We start from the raw sequence: 18673 nt of genomic DNA, 5'->3' as shown, positions 1-18673 counted from the left end.
CTGCCAGCTCAGAGCCTGGAGCCAATTTCAGAGTCTGTATCACCCTCTCTCTCTGACCCTCCCCTGCTCACGCTCTCTCTCTCTCTCTCTCTCTCCTAGAAATAAATAAAAATATTTTTAAAAATATCTTCCAGTTGATTCTGCTGGGACTAGCCTGCAGCATGCTAGAGAGGCAACTGAGAACCATTAATTAAAATGATGGATAGAGGAGATCAAGGAGTATTACTTACAAAGAAAAGGTGATTAATAATAACTAACATTATTTGTTGTGCATTTACTATGAGTCAGGCACTGTTCTAAACATTTTATTTTATTTTTTTAATGTTTTTTACATTTATTTCTGAGAGAGAGAGGGAGACAGTGTAAGGAGGGAAGGGTCAGAGAGAGAGGGAGACACAGAATCTGAATCAAGCTCCAGGCTCTGAGCTAGCTGTCAGCACAGATCCCGATGCGGGGCTTGAACCCACAGGCAGAGAGATCATGACCTGAACTGAAGTCAGACGCTTAACAGACTGTGCCACTCAGGCGCCCCTGTTCTAAACATTTTAATGCAGTATCATAGGAAATCCTCACAACTCTATAGATGGTAGGTACTATTATTATCCTCACTTTACTATTATTATTCTGCATTCATTATTCCAAATGAGGAATTTGAGGCACAGAGAAGTTGAATAATTTATTCAAGGTCACATAGCCAATAAGTGACAGAGCTAGGATTTGAATATTACGCATGCTTTAATGCCTCTAAAACTTTAAAGTGCCTAAGAATCACCAGGGTATTTGTTTTTGAAAGTAGATTCTGATTGAGGCACCTCGGTGGCTCAGTCAGTTAAGCATCTGACTCAACTTTAGCTCCATTCATGATCTCACAGTTCATAAGGTCAAGCCCCACATTGGGCTCTATGCTGACAGCACAGATCCTGCTTGAGATTCTCTCTCTCCCTCTCTCTCTCAGGTGGGGTAAGGGGGCATGATCTCTGAAACTAAATAAAAGTAATTTAAGGAAAGAATGAAAACCAGGCAAATGTAAGGTTCAAAGGTGACAGTGTTCTAATCAAAGCAATAAGAATTGATTACTTTCTTTCAAATATTTTTCCAAATGTAAATGGCAAATGACAAAGCCAAACATTAAACTGTGAATGAATCACATGTGCATGGTTCCAGTTTTAAAAGTCAAGGATATTGTTTTCCCTAGAGATCATTTGTCTGTAAACCCAGCATCATCCACACACCCGTGTAATAAAAAACTAAAATTTCTCACCACTTCAGTTTAAATGATGTAATTTTTCTTCTAAATAACTGCAAATGAAACATACATGGATATACAGACAAACTTTGATAAAAGAAACAAGGGAGATTTCTGATAAATCTTATAGATGTCACTTTTCAAATCCAACCAAAATAAATCATACTGTGAGCCATACAAGGAGTCAAATTGTTTACCCTGCCTCTTTGTTGCTATTTGTGCTGAAAAGATATGTCTCCTGGTGTTCTGTTGTGGCGTCTGTGTACAGCGGGTTCTCAACCCTGGCTGTGTCAGTTGTGTGTATTTCACATTGACATAAATTCTGGTTGTTGTTTTTCCAAATCCAGTACCATGTTTCCAAAATCCATCCATGTTGCTTAAGTATATATAACCGGTTGTTTTCTAATGGTGTATATCCACCACATTTTACCTTTGCGTCCACTCACCCGGGCATGGGCACACGGACTACTTCAAATTTCTCACCACCACTAGTGACACAACAAACCTCCATGAACACCCAGTTGTGGACCTTTGTGGAAATTCTTTGGAATTTCTGTACCCAGCAGGAGAAGGGATATGCCTATTCTTTATTGGATTGAGTGCTGCCAGATCACCCTCCAGAATGGCTGTTCCAGCCATGCTTCTGCCTTGGTGCATGGAATTTCATGTGTCTGTTCCCACATCCCCATCAACTCCTGGCTTACCCAGCTTTCTAATTAAAAAAAAAAAAAATTAATGATTATTTATTTTTGAGAAAGAGAGACAGAGTGCAAGCAGTGGAGGGGCAGAGAGAGAGGGAGACACAGAATCCGAAGCAGCTCCAGGCTCTGAACTGTCAGCACAGAGCCCGACACGGGCCTCGAACTCACAGAGTGCGAGGTCATGACCTGAGCCAAAGTCTGATGCTTAACCTACTGAGCTACTTAGGCATCCCCAGGCTTTCTAATTGTTGTCAATCTTTTAGGTATGAAGGAACAATCTCTTTGTTGTTTCTGTTTGCACTTCACTGACATTTTGAAGTAAAGTCCTCCAAGAAAGGTAAGCACTGACGTTTTCGTTTCCTAAGGATGCCATAAAAGAGTACCAAAAATTGGGTGGCTTAAAACCAGAAACTTAGTGTCACACCATTCTGGAGGCTAGAAGTGTGAGATCAGGGTGTCAGCAGGGTCCCCACTGGCTTTCAGTGTTTGCCAGCAATCCAAGGTGTTTCTTGGCTTGTAGATGCATTGTGCCAGTCACATGGCTATCTTGTCCCTGTGTCTCTACGTGGCCTCCCCCTGTGTCTGTCTGTGTCCAAATTTCCCCTTTCCCTGAGGACACCAGTCAGACTGGATTAGAGTCCACCCCAATGACCTCATTTTATCTTGATTACCACTGTAAGGACCCTATTTCCAAATAAAGCCACTTTCTGAGGTACTAGGGGTTGGGACTTGCACATATTTTGGGGGGTATGCAAATCAGGCCATAACACATCTTACATTCATTTCCATGTGAGACACTGCCAAAGTCAGGAGTGATACATTATGTACCAAATATGAAGTCAGTTGAGTATTGAAGGTGCTTAAAATGTAAAAATCAGACAATGTAAGTATAAAATATATTAGACTATTTGATAAGAATAGAACTGCTCAGGGCGTGTGGGTGGCTCAGTTGGCTAAGCGTCTAACTCTTGATTTCAGCTCAGGCCATGATCTCACGGTTCATGAGTTTGAGTACCATGTTAGGCTCCACACTGGCTGGGCAAGGCCTGCTTGGGATTCTCTCTCTATCCCTCTGTCTCTGCCCCTCCTCTGCACATGTTCTTGTGTGCACACACACACACTCTCTCTCTCTCTCTCAAAATAAATAAGTAAATTTTTTTAAAAAAAGAATAGAACTGCTCATTAATAGATTAAACAAATTATGACCCGGTCACCAAGTTAAAAAATAAACTTTCACATGTTGTGAGACAGATCTACCCATTGTAGAAAACACCTATTGTTGCACCTGCTGACCTGCTGACCTTACCTTCCGTCTTTTGAAAATAGGCAGTGCCCTGATTTTCCTTTGTGAAATCCAGTGTTGCTCACTGTCAGTTAGTGTGGTGAGGCTGAGGCTGATACGCTAGCTCTGAGCCCACAACGCAAGCTGGGCTGATGATTGGCTACTCTTGGAATTGTGGTGGAATGTACTGGGAAAGAGGCTCACTCCCACCACCTGGGTTGCTATGCTGCTGGTACCTGCCTGGGAAGGAAGCCGCTGCAGAGGATGGCAGAGAACAGAATGGAAGAGAGAGAGAAGGATGCTTGAGGCTATCTTTAGCCTCCTACTTGAACCCAGCTGCACATGAGGAACCAATCTACCTGTGGACTTTGCAGTTACATGAGCAAAAAAGAAATCCCTTTTTAATGTAATTTGGTTTGAACAGGTATCTAATTCTTGCTGTGATGAACACTTGGACTGGGATGGAAATGTGCCCGTGAGATATTGCAAAGACAAACAACAGCAACAAGATGCAAAGCACATATAGGATTCTTCCTTTTTTTTTTTTTGTCAAAAATTAAATAAAATAGGGGCGTCTGGGTGGCTCAGTCGGTTAAGCATCTGACTTCGGCTTCAGGTCATGATCTCACGGGTCGTGGGTTCGAGCCCCGCATCGGGCTCCGTGCTGACAGCTAGCTCGGAGACTGGAGCCTGCTTCAGATTCTGTATCTCCCTCTCTCTGACCCTCCCCTGCTCACACTGTCTCTTTTTCTCTCTCAGAAATAAATAAAATATTAAAAAAAGTTTTAAAAAATTAAATAAAATAAAAACAAAGAGGGATGACTGAGTGAGTCAGTCGGTTAAGCGTCTGACTTCGGCTCAGGTCATGATCTTAGGGTTTGTGAGTTCAAGCCCTGCATTGGGCTCTGTGCTGACAGCTCAGAGCCTGGAGCCTGCTTCAAATTCTGTGTCTCCTTCTCTCTCTGCCCCTTCCCTGCTTGTACTCTGTCTCTCTCTAAAAAATAATAAACTTAAAAAAAAAGAAAAAAGAAAAAGAAAGAAAGAAAGGAAGGAAGAAAGAAAGAAAACAATCCTGGAAGAATATATACAAAATTGTTAGAAGTGATTATCTCAAAAAAACCCAAAAAAACAAAAAAGGAGGGGTAGAGTTTCTCTTTGGAGAATAGCATGCAGGAGATCTTTACCTTCTAAATGATAAATCTCCCTATGTAACAAAATTTTGGGTACTGAGCATACTATTTATCACTAAGAATTAATATGATAGCAAAAAATTGGAAATAACATAAATGTTCCATAATGGGGGGGAAAATTAAATAATGACTTATCCAAATAACAAAAGTTTATTAAAAATCATGTTTTTAATGAATATGTAATAACATAGGGTGATGGTCAGTATTTTACGGTGAATAAAAATGGTGTCACACAAATGACACAGTAGAATCATAGTATTGCAGAGAGACTAATGGAGTGCTTCACGATAAGTTATATGACCTGTAGCAAGATTATCTCTCTAAAATGATTTCTCATCTGTGAAATGTAGAAGATTCTCACAAGGTGGTTATAAAAAATAATTTAGACATTAATGTAAAGCATCTGCCACATAGCAAATATTCCCATAAAGGTTACATGTATGCAGGAGTGCCTGGGTGGTTCAGTTGGTTAAGTGGCTGACTTCAGCTCAGGTCTCCCGACTTGTGAGTTCAAGCCCCGCATCAGGCTCTCTGCTGTCAGCACAGAGTCTGCTTTGGATCCTGTCTCCCTCTCTTTCTGCCCTTCCCCCACTAGTGCTCTCTCTCTCCCTCAAAAATAAATAAATAAACATTTAAAAATTCAAAAAACAAGTTATACATATACATTAGAAAAACATATGAGATAAACACACCAAAATTGTATTTATTTTTATTTTTTAATTTATTTTTAATTTTTAAAATGTTTATTCTTTTTTTTTTTTTTAATTTATTTCTGAGAGAGACAGAGACAGTGTGAGCAGGGGAGGGCCAGAGAGAGGAGACACAGAATCCGAAGCAGCCTCCAGGCTCTGAGCTGGCTGTCAGCACAGAGCCCAATGTGGGGCTCAAACCCATGAACCGCGAGATCATGACCCAAGCTGAGGTCGGATGCTCAACCGACTGAGCCACCCAGGTGCCCCAGTGTTTATTCATTTTTGAGAGAGAGACAGAAAGGGCATGAGCAGGGGAGGAACAGAAAAAAAGAGGGAGATACAGAATACGAAGCAGGCTCCAGGCTCTGAGCTATCAACAGAGAGCCTGACACCAGGCTTGACCCCACAAACTGTGAGATCATGACCTGAATAGAAGTTAGACACTTAACCAACTGAGCCACCTAGGTCCCCTATTTTTAATTATTTTAAAGTTTATTTATTAATTTTGAGAAAGAGAGAGAACAAGAGAGGGAGGGGCAGAGAGAGAGGGAGGGAGAGAGAATCCCAAGCAAGCTCTGCACTGTCAGCACAGAGCCTGCCCAATGCAAGGCTTGAACTCATGAACCCTGAGATGATGACCTGAGCATAAACAACTGAGCCACCCAGGTGCCCCACCAAAACTTTAATAGTTGCTTTTTTTGGATATGAGCTTACTGATAAATTTTATTTTCCTATATATACTTTCTATGTTTTAAAAGTCATAATAGTGAAAAAATGAATCTGGTGTCCTATAAAATACAATAATGATAGAAGAAATTATCAGCAACAACATTCAGTATCTCTGGAAGATTTAGTGCAGTTTCCCATTTAGAAGGCAGGTTTGTATCTACGCTACCAGATTTGTCTCCAGATAAAAATGTGTGGGAAGGGGGAAATCCTGGGTAAGTTCTTAGTCAAAAGGGAAAATTTGAAGGAAATAATAGTAATATCTCTATTTGTGTAGCTCTTTTTACTTTACAATGCCTATTTACAAATGCTATTGAATTGTCAGAAACGATCCTATAGATACTGTTATTTCCACTTTACAAACAAGAAGGTGGTGCTCAAAAAGATTAGATGACAAAAATAAAGGAATTTGCAAATAACCAAACTGGGACTTGAATTTAGGTCTTCTAGGTTAAAAAACGAATAATAATAAAGGAGAAAAAGGACATAGTGTTGGTGGTGTTTCAGAACCCTTTCCTAGAAGTTGCCCATGATAATACTATTAGATATTTTTTCCTATGACTCATTCTGAAAAATCTGTTTATTCCTTAGGGAAATTCCGCAATATTATTTTCAAGTTTTAGAAGTATTTTATTTTTTATGTTGTTTGGTTTTTGTTGGACAAAAATGTTCAGTGCAGATGACTATTTGTGTAGTTCTTATGAGAACAATCAAATTTCAAGAGAAATTGGAACAAGGCAAATAGCACTAGAGAGTTTCAGTGTGTATGTATTTGTGTTCGGGTGGAGGCTAAGATAAAATGAGGAACTCTCATTAGGCAAAACTGAGTTGAATGTTTACCATCTAAACATTAATAAGCATTGAAAGGCTGAGAAGCTGAAATATAATCTACATAGAAAGGAAAGTGCCATGTGGATTTGTTTAAAAAAAAAAATAAGAGCCTTAAATAAATCTGGGCAGGAATAATGTGTTTGTCCTAAATTCAGGGCAAGAAGTCTCCTGTTCGCACAGAGACCAGCAAAGCCATTAAAGGGAATTTTAGGAAGGGAGTGACATTGTCAGAAGGGCAACAGAGGAAGTTGATTTTGGCAGCAGCTTTGGGAAAGGACTTGGGTAGGAAAAAAGGCTGAAGAAGAGGCTTTACTCAAAGGGAGTAATGACTACACAATGTACATAGGTGGAGTTGTACAAACGGAAAAGCTTGAGCCTACGAGAGTCCTGTTTTTAAACTTTTATGGAACCTTTCTACTTCAAGTCCTTTCAATCAAATCCTACTTTTCACCTGTCTGTCCACTTTATTTTCGCATTTAACTTTCATTAACTTCCTCACAATCATCATAACCACAGTTGTGTTTTAAAACTGTCTGCTTTGACCACCTGCGTTAACCTTAGGTTGTGTCCCAACAAGACTCAGGCGTGTTGAATATCTTGTTGAGCCCAACCATCTGGGCATTCCAAACTCCAGTAGTAAGAATTAACACCTTGGACTTGAAATTTTAGAACAAAACACCCATTGTTTCAAATGGCATTCTGTGTCATGAATTTGTGTTAAGTGGTGTTGGAGTAGGGGTGAATGGCTATTACTCAGGCTCTTTTAATAGCTTTTAGCTTGTTGGGACGTGAGTTTCAATTCTTTGAACTCTTGTCCTCTTATTTATCCAGAACAGATCATTGTTGGATAAACACCTAGCAGCCTCTAGGTTTTCTCTTGTTTGTCTTTTCTTTTTTTCAATACCGTTGCTAATTTATTTTGCATTATGCTGCTTTGTATTTTTAAACTATACCCAGACCAAAGGTCACTGTTAATATGTGTTTGAAATAAAAGTAAGATAGCAACTATCAAAAAGAAATAATATACTTTAAACAGTTATTATTTTCATGGATACTATTTTTTTGAGTTTATTTATCCTGAGAGAGAGAGAGAGTGCGTGCATGCAGGAGGGACAGAGAGAGAGAGAGAGAGAGAGAGAGAATCCCAAACTCGGATCTCATGAACCATAAGATTTATGACCTGAGCCAAAATCTTGAGTCAGAAACTTAAGAACCATCTCAATGTCCCATATATGCTATTTTTTTTATCATGAAATTAAAGGGATTTAGGAGACTTTTTAAAAAGTAATGTAAGTCCTTCAGAATAGAACCAGTACATCACACCAATTTTCACTGGTGTCCTGTAGGAAAGGCCAATGCCATTCCTAGATCATGCCTTTCCATCTCAATACTAAAGGATTCATAGGGTAAGCAGAGTTCAGTAGAACTGATTAAGCTATTGATGGATATGCCTAGGAGCCACAGCACATGCCTTTGGACACTGAAGGAAGGAACTTTTCCAAGAGAATGTGTTCTTGATCCCTTACTAGAATTTATCTGTAGAAAGGCTCTGAGGATTTAGATGTGGCCATGAGAACTCATTGGCCTTGGTAAAATGATCCCTCTCCCTACTCTCCCACCTTCAGCAGGATCGAAGGAAGGGTCATAAAACTGTGCCTTCTTGGCGATCATGATCCCACCTGCCCCTCTCCTACAAAGTGTTAGTAAGAAATCAGGCACGAAGCAGAGGCTACAATGAAGAATGATATCCACCGTCTCTTAAGTGACCATCAGAATTAATCCCAGTATGCCAAATGCCTTATCCTCTTCAGCATACAAACAGAAGTCCAAGCCCTGGGACCATTCATTTTCATTCATAGAGTTTAGTACCCCCGCTGATATGAATCATTCTCCCACTCCTCCCCAAACAGCCAAACCCTTCCACTATGTGCGTTGGAATTTATGGTTGCTCTTTCCTTCACTGGGGTTTGGCTAGCCTTTGAAGACACTTCAAGTGTAGCTGTGCTTTCTCTCATATCTCACTTACAGAGGATATAAGGGTGATGTCTGTGTTTCTTATTGCTGCTTTTAGGTATTTTTATCATCTTCCTCCCAGAACAATAATAACAACTACTACTACCCCCACCACCAACTCAGCTTCTTTGAAGCATATGCTGTTAGACCACTAACCCTTCTTGTTGACTCATCCATTCCCCTTTGCTAACTTCCTTAGTCAAAGAAGATTTTAGATTCTGTTCTTTCTCTCTACCACCACCTCATACTATACTTCTGTGCTGGGTGACTTCAGCATGCACAAAAAGTATTGGTGTATCCGTGTATATCTCCACGTATTCCCTAGCTGTTAAGTCCCTTAATCTTCCCACTTTCAATATTATTTTCCTTCACTACATTTCAGCAAAATGCTGTTGTGGTCATATGCCTTAGAGAACTCCTTTCTACCACATCACTTTATCATCTTAGAAAATTCTTTATTTCTGGTATTCCATACTCTTATGATCAATCGTCTCTTCTCTTTCTAGCTGTACCATGATGACCACCCCCAACCAACCGCTTTGGAGCAGACAATCTTTGGTCTATCACGTTTTCACTGTCCGTTTTTCTACTTGTGTTATTGTCTTTTCTCTTGATCTGGCTTACTGTAATCAGGTCTAGTGCATATATCCGCAGCTGTCATGTCCCTCCTACTTTCCATTTTACTCACCAGAAAAACCCAACCCTCCCTTAAACATAACCCTTTACTTCACATCAGCACTGATCATTGAATATGGCTCGAGAACAATATACAAGCATGTTGATTGCTCTCCAAAACTTTTTTCACCATAAAATTCTGGTCAGTCTTACCCTGTTCAGTAGTCTTTTTACAATTCCCTGGGCTTCCCCACTTCCCTAGATAGTGATTTCACAACTTCTCTTCCACCTTTAAACCTCAAACATCCCCACTCCACTTCTCACTTTTAGATAATGACCACTCTTGTTTTTTTTTAAGTTTATCTGTTTATATTGAGAGAGAAAGAACATGCATGCTAGTGGGGCAGGGCAGAGAGAGAGGGAGAAAGAGAATCCCAGGAGGCTCCTCACTGAGCCCAAAGCCAGGCTCGAACTCATGAACCATGAGATTATAACCTGAGCAAAAATCAAGAGTCAGACGTTCAACCGACTGAGCCATCCCAGTGGGCAATAATGACCACTCTTCTAATTTCAGAAAATAGAAGCAATTGGAAGAAAATTGCCTGATTTTTCTTCATTAAGTCACTCGATCTACCTGCATTTGTATCTATGCACTTTGCCTTCCCTTCTGTTATCCTGCATAACCCCAGTGCTCCCGTCTGAAGACAACATTTCCCTCTGTGTTTCAGATCCTGCACTTTTGGCCCACAAATGATTTCTTTTTTTTTTTAAGTTTTTTTTCTATTTTTTTTTTTTAACATTTATTCATTCTTGAGAGACAGAGAGAGATAGAGCATGAGTGGGGGAGGAACGGAGAGAGAGGGAGACACAGAATCCGAAGTAGGGTCCAGGCTCTGAGCTGTCAGCACAGAACCTGATGCGGGGCTCAAACTCATGGACCGTGAGATCATGACCTGAGCTGAAGTCAGACGCTTAACAGACTGAGTGACCCAGGCACCCCTAAGTGTTTTTATTTTGATAAAGAGAGTAAGCAAGCAAGCTGGGGAGAGGCAGAGAGAAACAGAGAGAGGAAGAGAGAGAGAATCCCAAGCAGGCTCCGAGCGGTCAGTGAGGAACCCAATGCAGGGCTCAAACTTGGCAACTGTGAGATCATGATCTGACCTGACACCAAGAGTTGGATGCTTAACTGACTGAGCCACACAGGCACCCCTGTCCAGCAATGATTTCAATCAAGTAATGTCCTCTCTCCCCTCTGCATCCATAATTTTTCCTTCTCTTCTTAATCATTCCCATCAGCACATAAGCAAGATAAAAATTCTCTCTAATATCCTTATCCCCTTCAACTAATGTCACATTTTCCTACTCTTTTTTATTGTAATAGTCCATTAAATATCATCTATTATTACTGTCTCCACTTGTCACCTTGCATTTTCAATTCAACTCATTCCTTTTCCAGCATTTGCTCTGACTATTCCTCCAAGAACACTCTTGTCAAGATCAAATAATGAACTCTATCTTGCCAAATCCAGTGGTCATATCTCAATTCTCACCTTGCATGCCCTCTTAATAGAATTTCATCTGATGGTCTTTACTTCCTTAAACATTTCTTCACTTAGCTTCCAGACCACATATCTTTTCGGCTTCTCCTGCTTCACTGGCCAGGCCACATCAGGGCTTAGTCATTGGCTTAAAAAAAAAAAAAAAAAGAATCATCTCGGGTGCCTGGGTGGCTCAGCTGGTTGGGTGTCCAACTCTTGATTTTAGCTCAGGTCATGATCTCACGGTTCATGGGATTGAACTCCCTGTCAGACAATGAGCTCTGACAATGAGCCTGCTTGGGATTCTCTCTCTCCCTCTCTTTCTGCCCCTCCCCCACTTGCAAATGTGCTCTCTCAAAACAAACAAATAAACAAACAAATCTTTAAAAATCATCTATGATCTTTGTGCTCATGGCCTTAAACACCATTTATGCACTGAAGCTTCTCAATTTATCTCTCTGGCTCTAACTACTCCCCTGAGATCCAGACTTCTATTCCAGCTCCAACTTGATAATGCCCCTTATATGTATATTTGGTGTCTTTTTATTGTTTTAATGTTTATTCATTTGGGGGGAGGGTGGGCAGAGAGAGAAGGAGACACAGAATCTCAAGCAGACTCCAGGTTCTGTGCTGTCAGCACAGAGCCTGATGTGGGGCTCGAAATCACAAACTGCAGGATCATGACCTGAGCTGAAGTTGGATGGTTAACCGACTGAGCCACCCAGGTGCCCCTATGTGTCTTTTTTAAAAATCCAACTTAAATTATTAGTTTCTTTCCCCAACCCTGCTCCTTTCCATGTATTCCCCTTCTCAATAATTGGCACTTACCTTTCACTCCACTGACCTGCGAATCATCCTAGACTCTGTTGTTTTCATCATATTCAAGCCTTCAGCAAGTATCACCAGCGCATTTCCAGGATCTAATGAAATCTCACCACCTCCATTGTTCACACTCAAGTCCAGGATAGCATAATCTCTCCTCCAATCTTTTGCAGTATTCTTCTCACAGGTCTCCCTGCTTCAATTCTTGCCCTTACACAATGATCTTTTCTAATTGGTCATTCAGATCATGTCATTCATCAGTGTCAAGCCCTACAATAGTTTTGCACTGCATCTAAGATTACAAACTCAGTCTTTATCCGTGTTTACAAGGCCCTAATGACCTGGCCCACTTCTCTGACCTCATCCATATAACTCTCCCTCTCTCCACTCTGATTTGGCAACTTGGACTTCCTACTCTTCTTTGAACATGCCAAACTTGTTCCTGTCACAGGGGAAAAACATGGCTCGTAGAGAATCTGAATTTGCTTTTAGGATAGACAAAAACATAACAGCGTTAAGGTTGGTTAAGCATGTTGGATCTCATATGGATCTATCGATTGAATCAAATTCCATTGCAATTTTATATATTCTTCGATTGACCTTTGACGAGGTAGCAAACTTGTCGACATGTCAGAAAGCTCATAATCATATCATCTAGTTCATCAGCTGTTGCTGCTGGTAGCTGCTCTTCAGCCACGACTGCCTTGATTTGGGTTATTTCTGTCACAGTGTACTTCTTTTTTCCAGAGGAATGTGAGATGGAAGATGTTGCTCCCATGATTAATATATTAATAAGCACTCATGAAATCTATCTCTGGGTTATTTTTGAATCAACCTCGGATTTCTCTTCTTCTCTACTCTGTTTTCTTCATCTCTCCTGTGGGAAAAAGCCCACATATCTCTTTTCCATTTACTACTTTTTCCCTTTATTCTCATTCTCCTCCCAAAATCTATTAGCAGAAATTTTACTTGCCTCAAATTCTAAGCTAGTCTACACTACAGGCAACCTGAGGGCAAAGGCCATGCCTGTGTCCTTCGCTGCACTCACAGTACCTAGCACATTGTGTGGCATACAATTGGTATTGCTAGTAATTGTAGAATGCACAGATGAATGGAAAATAGAAACTCCCCAGTTTGTAAACAGAAACATAGCATCTTATTGTTGTTAGGACCTAGTAGATAAAGAAATTCAATCGTAGAAATCAAAATGTTTCATTTGATAAGAAGAGAATTGTCATGACAGAAGGGCCAGCAACTGTCCTTCAAGAAACTTGCAAGGAATGTTCATTACTCAAATGGTGGAATTTACAACCATCACAGTCATCATTATTAAGGGATTCAATCCTAGCCTTTTTTTTAAATTTATTTTTGAGAGACAGTGAGAGACAGAGCATGAGCAGGGGAGGGACAGAGACAGAGGGAGATACAGAATCCAAAGCAGACTCCAGGCTCTGAGCTGTCAGCACAGAGCCCAACACGGGGCTTGAACCCACAAACTGGGTGTTCATGACCTGAGCTGAAGTCAGACGCTCAACAAGCTGAGCCACCTAGGTGCCACCACCTCCACCCCCTTTTTTAAAAATGTTCTATTTATTTTCAAGAGACAGAGCAAATCCTAGTCTTAATAGGTTCTGAAATCCAATTTTATCAACATACTAAGAATAGATCTATTTATTAGGACTGGACTGACATTACCCAAACTCATAATAATAACACATGAACCAGAATGCCAACTTATTAGTTTACATGAGAACCATAATCATCCCAAGAATTGAAAAATACAGAGTCTGTATAATCACCACATGCCTGTAGGTACTCCTTCATAAGAAGGTGCATCAAATAAGATGTTTGTTTGATGAGTAGCATTTAGAGATGCATTACAACATGGTGATTAAGACTTCAGACAGACTTGGCTTCAAATTCTGAGACTGCCACTGACAAGCTCTGTGACCTTGGGCAAATTTCTTCAGCTCAAATGCCTTCATCTTCTCATCTGTAAAATGGGGATAATAATGGTCCATAGCTATAAAATAAGCTACTTTTTGGGATGTCTTAGCAGGTCACTTCCCCTTAGAATAACTACTTTTCCTTTTCCACTCACTTCCATCTTCCATAAATGTGGGCCTCTAGGATCGGTGTTTTTATGTTATTACCCGGTACCACCGTGCACAGAAAAATGGGTGAGGGATAGACTCCTTATTTAGGTGGAGCAAATCAGATTTTCTCACCCAGGAATTTGCATTTTAGACTCAGAGATTCCATCCAGTCTGGTCTGTTGGCTTGAATGAAGTGATGGAAACTTTGGACTGGAGCGCTGTCACTATAGAGTAAGGATGCCTGTCCATGTGCTATCAGAACCAGTTGTGGCTGGTCTGCAGAGAGAGGAAGAGGGGTGATGATGAAGCAGATTTGCCCCCAGAGAAGCAGAAGCCAGGGCCATAGGCACGAGAGAGAACCTGGAGCAGTGCCTGCCGGCTCCTTCTTCCAGGTCCTTCAGAGGCTCAGCAGTTTTACTCTTTCTGGAAACCTCCCTGTTCTCTCATAAAGCTCCTCTTTCTCTCTTAAGCTAGTTAGGGTTCTCGTCTGCCATTTGCAACAAAAGAACCTTGAACAAAACAGCGCTACATGGTATTTTTAAGAAGTTGGGAAGTTAGCACGTGTAGAACATACGTAGTAATAGTATTCCTGACAACTGGGACTGACAAGTTGACTCGTTCAATCAAGGTATTCTCTCTCCATAAGGGCTTGGATAAAGGCTGCCGACAGTTTTCTGTGATGCTTCCGCTTTCCTGCCTCTGTGGCTAACCATCCCCATTCTGTTGAACTCTTGTCTTATCAGATATGACAGTACGTTTTATCCCTTTCAAAGTCTTGTAGCGTTAGGAGCCATTCTCTTTAAGGCGACTTTGAATTTTTCCTCTGTGATTCATTATGTGCTGGTTGTACAATGAACTACAAGATGACCTTTAGATACCTTTCACTTCCAGATTCCTTAAACATACTTCAATGCAGTCTCCAAACACTGAAAATAATTTATGTTTCATTTGGCTTGTTGCTTCATGGGCATAAAATAAGGTGAGCAGTCTTAACAATTCTGTTGTCTATCTTACTCTCATCCTCCTCAGATTCATTTATAGATTTCTTAGGGCTGTCTATAGGGGCTTCGGCTAGGCTTCTCTATCTCAGCTGCTCTAAACCACGATGATTAAGTACTACTCTCTTAACTTCTGTGTTAATCTTGGACCCTACTCTTCTGAGAACTTTTTCAGGACTATAGGCAAGGGCAATAAAGGAATCTGGGGTACAGCATGTAGTCCAATGTGATCGAAACGTTAGGGAATAGTGGAAGTTGGTGCTAGAAAAATAGGTTGGGATCTATAATGGCATTACCGTTAGAAACAACAACTCAGATTCCCTGAGGTTAGCAAAATCCCCATGTCAGGGCAGAGATTAGCTTGAAGCCTAGATGCTTTCTCCCTCACCATCACTCAACAATGACCTACGGTTGCATTACAAGGGTCAGGAAGAGCCACTCTCCCTCCCCCCATCAGCACCACCACTTCAGACATGCTATTGCCACCATTTTTACTGCTTTTGCTAGAAGTTCTTCAGTCACAAGTACTCCAATGTGAAGGACACTTTTGATGTCAGTCCCATTTTGGAGGCTAGAACAAATTGTTATCTTACTTGCATGAAAATTACCAGGCTGACATAGTACAGGCTAAAAATGTTCACATAGCAGGACTTCTATAAATAGCCCTAAAACACTAAATTGTGTTGAGTGGGATTTCACAACAGTGATCAGATAGCTACATATGGTTGGTAAAACTTTTCTTATGGAAAAAGTGACCCGCTGAAATTCCAGGATGTAGAAGCTTGAGGATTTTCTTTATCGCAGATAAAGATTTACATTGTTTTACTGCCTGAGTGAAAGAGCCTAATTCTCTAAAAGGAAGATGTCTCTTTGAAGGATAATTTAAAATAGTTGTTATGACTTTTTTCTATGTTAAGGGTTTAGTTTAATGAAAGTGGATTTTATTTCTTCAGTTGGTTTGTAAAAATATTTACTATGTTAGTATTTTTATTATATGTGGGAGTTAATTTCTGATGTGATAACATCCTGAAGAAATGACGCATCAATTGCACATTGTTCTGTTACTTGAACTTGAGCCTGTGCTTTTCTGTGATCATATGATCATGGTAGCTGCTATATTACTAATCTGCTTATCATTTACACAATTAGTATATGTGATATATACATATATATCCATCTCTATTTCAGTTTATCAGTACACTGAAATTCAGGCCAAATTTACACTTGTGGAAAGGTAGTAAAACATTAAGGCTTTTATTTGGAGTTCAAACACACACCCCCTTGCCACTAATCAATAGATGGCTAAATATCAAGATAATTGTAGCAAAGCCATTTTTGAAAGTACCTTTATAAGTGACTAAGTTCTCTATTTCATTTTGCTGTAGATGACCTCATAGGAACATGTATTCATAAATCTTCATATTATTATTCTGATTGGCTGGCAGGATCCCTGTACATACTGTGTGTCTGTACATGATTATTGCCGTATCTCAGGACAAACTGGAAAATAGGCAGGCAAAGCTACAGTTAGAAGATAATGCTTGGAAAAGATATTACAATAGGATGTGAGCCAAGGCTATGGTTCCACAGAGCCCACTTTTTCCAGATCTCTCGGACTCTTTCTTCCTGAGTTTATATAATAGCTTCTTTTTCCTTTCCTTCCTCCTTCCTTCCTTCCTTCCTTCCTTCCTTCCTTCCTTCCTTCCTTCCTTCCTTTCCTTCCTCCTTCCTTCCTTCCTTCCTTCCTTTCTTTCTTTCTTTCTTTCTTTCTTTCTTTCTTTCTTTCCTCCTTTCTTTCTTTCTTTCTCTCTTTCTTTCTTTCTTTCTCTCTCTCTCTCTCTCTCTCTCTCTTTCTTTCTTTCTTTCTTCCCATAAAAGATCAGGTGGGCAGGTGGTGCTTTCAGCAATAGCAAACAGTGATGTGTTCACCCAAACCTTCTTTCTTTACCTTGAGAAAAGTAACTGACTTTAAGTTTGAATCAGATTTCAAGGCAGAGAAAAACCACAGGTTTGTCTGGAATCCATAGTGGATTCAAAATGCTATCTACCTATTTGGTTTCCCTGAACATTCGACGTGTGTTGTTACAGGGCAAAAAAGCAGTTAAATGACTCCCAAGAAGATGATGATGTAACTAGTAAGGGTGGGCCGCATTGGCTACAACTGAAAGAGATCTCGTTCTTTGTCCTGCATGCTGGCAGAAAATTATGGTAGCAACTTAAGAAAAAGTGATTATTGGGGCGCCTGGGTGGCTCAGTCAGTTAAGCATCTGACTTCAGCTCGGGTCATGATCACACAGTTTGTGAGTTAGAGCCCCGCGTCGGGCTCTGTGCTGACAGCTAGCTTATAGCCTGGAGCCTACTTCTGATTCTGTGCCTCCTTCTCTCTCTGACCCTCCCCTGTTCTCTCTCTCTCTCTCAGAAATAAATAAAGCACTAAAAGAAAAAAAGAAAAAGTGATTATTGTCTCATCTGCTGGCATCAGAATTCTTAGGGAGAATTTCAGATTGTCGTTGTTTTGAAAGAATGCCTCAGCAAGTGATTGAGAGCCTGAGGTCTTGGGAAGTCAGCTAGCGACAAAGCTTGAGGAAAGGAGTCAGACCTGCTTAGTTTGGGAATTTGCTCTATAGGAGGAGGGACATTCTTGGCTACTGAGACAATGTCAATAAGAAAACACGGGAGGGGAAAAGGCATGCCAAGAGGGTGAGTAGGACCCAGGGATGATGGCAGAGGGCCATGAGAGAGCATTGGTGGTAGGTGGCTGAAAAGACTCTAAGGAAGAGAGCATAATAAAATTCTGCCCTGAGCTGTTTGTGAGGCTGTGCCTGATGGGGCTGCTGCATTCAACTCTCAGCTCTCCTGTGAAAGCTACCACAGTCATGGTGTTTCCATAGCTTTGCTGGTTTTCTTGATATTAAAAGAGCTCAGAAGGGAGTCTTCAGTGAGACAGAATGAGTCTGGAAGCAAAGTTGAAAACAGAACTCCTCAATCCTACACCCTTGCCAGGGGAATTCACAAACAACCTTGGGAAGGCCTTTGGACATTTATAACATGTCCAGGCTCATTTTCTAAATCTTTTTTTTTTTTAATGTTTTATTTATTTCTGAGAGAGAGAGAGAGAGAGAGACAGCATGAGCAGGGGAGGGTCAGAGAGAGAGGGAGACACAGAATCTGAAACAGGCTCAGGCTCTGAGCTAGCTGTCAGCACAGAGCCCGATGGGGGTCTCAAACCCACGAACTGCGAGATCATGACCTGAGCCGAAGTTGGATGCTCAACCAACTGAGCCACCCAGGTGCCCCATCATTTTCTAAATCTTAAGGGTCCAGATAGGAGGGTCTGCGACTCCATAGTGTAGGCTTGCCAGATAAAATACAGGACACCCTGTTAGGTTTGAGTTTTAGATAAACAGGGGTGACTTTTTTAGTATAATTATGTCCCAAACATTATGTTGGGTATTTTTTTTTTTTTTTTTGTAGCAATGAGTATTCTCACAAGGGCTTCCCACAGATACCCAAGATAGCTACCTTGTTGAATCTGGGCTTCCTTCGCAATAAGCAATATAGTCTCTTGAAAAAGAGCCTTGGGTCTGAATCAAGGCTATGGTCCTATAGAACACAACTTCTTCATTTCTTTGCTTCTCTCTCTCTTTTTTAAGTTTATTTATTTATTTTGATAGAGAGAGAGAGAGAGAGCACACACTTCAGCAGGGGAGGTGTGAGAGTGAGGAAGAGAGAGAATCCCAAGCAGGCTCTGCACTGCCAATGTAGAGCCCAACGCAGGACTTGATCCCACGAACCTCAAGATCATGACCTGAGCCCAAATCAAGTCAGATGTTTAACCAACTGAGCCACCCAGGCGCCCCTCTGCCTCTCTTTTCCTCCTTATTCTTAAACTTTCTCTTGCAATCACCTCCCATAATTCTATA

The sequence above is a fragment of the Hyaena hyaena genome, unplaced genomic scaffold (genome assembly GCF_003009895.1).
Source record: "Hyaena hyaena isolate Hyena2069 unplaced genomic scaffold, ASM300989v1 scaffold_187, whole genome shotgun sequence".
NCBI lineage: Eukaryota > Metazoa > Chordata > Mammalia > Carnivora > Hyaenidae > Hyaena > Hyaena hyaena.
This window is presented reverse-complemented; position numbering follows the sequence as displayed.